This window comes from Octopus bimaculoides, chromosome 2 (genome assembly GCF_001194135.2).
Source record: "Octopus bimaculoides isolate UCB-OBI-ISO-001 chromosome 2, ASM119413v2, whole genome shotgun sequence".
Taxonomy (NCBI): domain Eukaryota; kingdom Metazoa; phylum Mollusca; class Cephalopoda; order Octopoda; family Octopodidae; genus Octopus; species Octopus bimaculoides.
In genome coordinates, this window is record NC_068982.1 from 43,511,277 (window position 1) to 43,515,343 (window position 4,067).

A 4,067-nucleotide genomic window follows, 5' to 3' on the forward strand; every position below is an offset into this window, starting at 1 on the left:
GTTTGAGAATTTTTTATTCACTCCTGGAAGAATGCATTATTTCAGCCTGGCTGTGTTTGCAGTTGAAAAGAATACTTTTAATAACATTAAAAAAAAAATTAAATGGTGGCATTGTAGTTGTGGTCTCCTGGCAACCAATATTTTTAGACCCAGTCCACCACTGTATATATATATATATATATATATATATATATATATATATATATACACACACACACACATACAAGAAGTGTTGACATTTCAACAATGAAATATCAAAGTGATGACTGATCAACAGTTAGTACTAGTTTACAGTTTAAATAAATATGACAAAATGAAAATATAGAATAGTTTAGTAACAATATTGATCTCCACATAAGCACAAAGCCTAACATATGGGATGGGAAAATGAAAAAAAACGCTGGCACAAATTGTTTCCCAGGTGTTTTAAACATGTGAAGTTTTGGTGCCACTGACCACATATGGTTTAAACTGTAAAACTAAGCAAGGAAAATAACTCAGCTTACTCCAGTTTGCCTGGCTGACAAAAACACTCTCCTACTTACTCCTACTTTCCAAATGAGTTGTTTGTAGTTATACAGGCATCTAGCTGTAAAAATAATTGTTCCAACAAAATACCATAAGTCCGGAAGTAAAACAGTTAAAAATGTAAAGCTAAACAGATTTGCCTATTAATAAACTTCTCAACTTTTCCATTACCTGCTCTGTTGCCAAGTAACAAGGTCATGGATAGCCTACAGCAGAACAATACACTAGCAGTATGAGAGGTAAACTTAACTCCCAATTTCCTAACTGTATGTGTGTGTTTTGGGTGTGGGGTGTTATGGCTTAGTTAAGCGAATGGGCTGCATCTATGACCTTTGAAGTCCTTCTGAGATTGTTATGATTGATGCAGTTTATATTTAACTCGAACATAACATCTGCACACTGACATCTGAGGGAAAACGTGAGGAGGGGAATTACAAAGGGATGGCAATTTGAGGAAGACTCATTAGCCAACTAAATAAATACCTCCTGGAACTTCTTAATGTATTAATTATTGTACTCATCTGAAACATTTTCACAGCAGTAACAATAATTGATTCTGTTATATGCACAAGGCCTGAAATTTTGTAGGGAGGGTTAGTTGATTATATTAACTTAAGTACTTGACTCATGCTATATTTCATCGACCAGACCGCGAAAGGATGAAAGGCAAAGCTGACCTCATTGACTTTTGAATCAGAATGTGAAACCAGATGACACGCCACTAAGCATTTTGTCCAGCTCACTAATGATTCTACCAGCTCACTACTTTTAGAAAGAATACAAATATACCTTTCTACCACAGGCACAAGGCCTGAAATCTTGGAGAAGGGGGCAAGTTGATTACATTGACCCTGGTACTTAATTGATACCTATTACATCAATCCCTGAAAGGATGAAAGACAAAGTTAACCTCAGTAGAATTTGAACACAGAGCATTTTGTCTAGTGTGCTAATGATTCTGCCAGCTTATCTCCTTTGAAGAACTAATAATGCCAGTAAAAGGTAAAGTTACCTTCTCAGTTGTGCCAACTCATAAGCACCAGTATATTCCCCACCTGGACAGGATGCCAGGAATTGAAACCATAATCTTACGACCATATCTGGCTCAAAAATTCAACCAGTTTTATGTTGAAACTGGCCAGTGTGACCTATCACACCTACTCTTAGATGTCATTTTAGAAGTAAACAATTGCATTATTGAAATCTTGAAGCTATGAGATAATGCATCATTAATTCAAGATGATGTGAATAAATAAGCATTACATTTGATGGAATAATCTGAATACTAAAAGGTTATGGTTAATGAGTAAAGACATCGGCATAAGAATATCCAATGAGAAAATTTAGTTAGAAATATCATGTGTACATAGAAAACATAAATAAAATCAGAAAAACACCCCAACAAACAAGAAAATACCCAGAGTTAACGTCATTGTGTGTGATTCAATACATTTGTGTTATATAACCAAGCCTCAACAGATTGGAGTTTATTTTCATTTACTAGTAAGAGGAAAAAAAAACAATAATACTTGTAATATGGTGATGATGAATCAAATAATCAGATACCATATTAAAAAAGAAAGAGAAAAAAAATCAAAGGACTTGCATTTAATCAAAAGAAAGTAATTATAAAGAAACTCATGAAGGATCATTAAATTGTGCGTGGGAAGGGTGTAAGTGCAACTGTAGTTTCAGGGTTAAGATGTCCCTTTGTGACCAAATTGTCCCAGATTGTATTTCATTGCATCAGTTGGGATCTGAATTTTGTATTGATCAGTACTGTGGCCAAATGAATAAGAGAACGGTCTCATGGATAGAAATTTGAGTTGAAGCTTCTCCCCACGCCCCCTTCTCTCTCTCTCTCATTCACTCCCTCCCCCACACACTTATATTACATACATGTTAGTAGGTAGGCAGGCTGGTAGATGTGTATGTTGGCAGATAGATAGATAGATAGACAGAGATATATGGTAGATAGACAGAGATATATGGTAGACAGACAGATATAGGGTAAACAGACAGATATGTGGTAGATAGGTAGGTAGATAATTTATGTTAGAAAGAAATTATGCCTGAGAAATAATTAAATCACAAGTTTCAGTGAGGTTCTATCTTGTGTTTAGAACACCACTTCATAAAAGATTCAAACATCACATCAAAAAAGAGAACAAATTAATGAAGTTGGTGGTGCTATGTATTCAGCTCTGTTTTAGATGTAATTATAGATAACTTTTACCATTTGATATCTAAGACGGCTTGCTTACATTTGAACATACTTTACAGAAGTAGGCAATTTTGAAAAATTGAATCCGATAGTTTTTGGTCATGCATCTATTTACGAATGGATTACCTCTATCTCTCTCTCTCTCGTCTTTCTATCTGTCTGTTTGTCTAACTAGTGAAATACTTCTATCACATGTATACAAAAACCATTTGATATAGTTGTACAAATAAGTTATTTAACAATTATATAGAAAGTTACAAAGAAGTAGATGTGTTTGTATTTACCTATGCATAGCTATGTACACATGTACTAATGATAGAGCTTCTTAAAAGTCACTCAATATGCTAGAAAGAGCAGCCATTCACTTTAGATATAGCTGTATAGATAAATTATTTAACAATTACGTAGTAAGTTACAAGGCAGTAAATGTATTTATATTTATCTACACATCTGTGCCAATGAGAGAGCTTTTTCATAGTCACTCAGTCTACTAACAAGAGCAGCCAAATCTTGAGATCACATGCTAACGTCTTATACAGAGGATGGCATATTTTACCATGTAGTCCTTGATATACTATGCTTAAATAAAAGATAAGATGGATGGTCAAGCCTCATTAACTATTTTGAGACCAGTTCATTTGAAACAGCTCCTCCTTCTGTGACATGAACTTACTGTTATAAAGTGATCTAAAGTATAATCTTCCATCAAAATTTTATATTAATTTGTTTTTAAGAAATCAGCTTAATGAGAAAAGGTCTACTTAATCAGAGTTGAAACATAACTCGTGTAAGGAAGCATCTACTTGGTCACTCAGCCAGTTAGAAATGGCAGTCAATCTCTCTCTCAAATTACAAGCTAATAACTTGAAGAAAGAACACATTAAACAATGTAGTTTTAGATATATTAAAAAAATAAGTTGGGATGGTCACAGCTGAAATGACCTGCTTAATCTAAGCTGTTGTTGGCACTCCGTCGCTTACGATGTCGAGGCTTCCAGTTGATCCGATCAACGGAACAGCCTACTCGTGAAATTAACGTGCAAGTAGCTGAGCACTCCAGAGACACGTGTACCTTTAACGTAGTTCTCGGGGATACTCAGTGTGACAAGGCTGGCCCTTTGAATTACAGGCACAACAGAAACAGGAAGTAAGAGTGAGAGAAAGTTGTGGTGAAAGAGTACAGCAGGGTTCGCCACCATCCCCTGCCGGAGCCTCGTGGAGCTTTAGTTGTTTTCGCTCAATAAACACTCACAACGCCCGGTCTGGGAATCGAAACCGCGATCCTATGACCACGAGTCCGCTGCCCTAACGCCTG

At 35.6% G+C, this 4,067-nt stretch overlaps 1 long non-coding RNA gene across 2 annotated transcripts in view; it reads right to left on the reverse strand.

Moving 5' to 3' along the window:
- LOC106880770 (uncharacterized) overlaps window positions 1-4,067 on the reverse strand; it is a 191,443-nt gene that overhangs the window by 83,519 nt on the left and 103,857 nt on the right. The window lies entirely within an intron of this gene.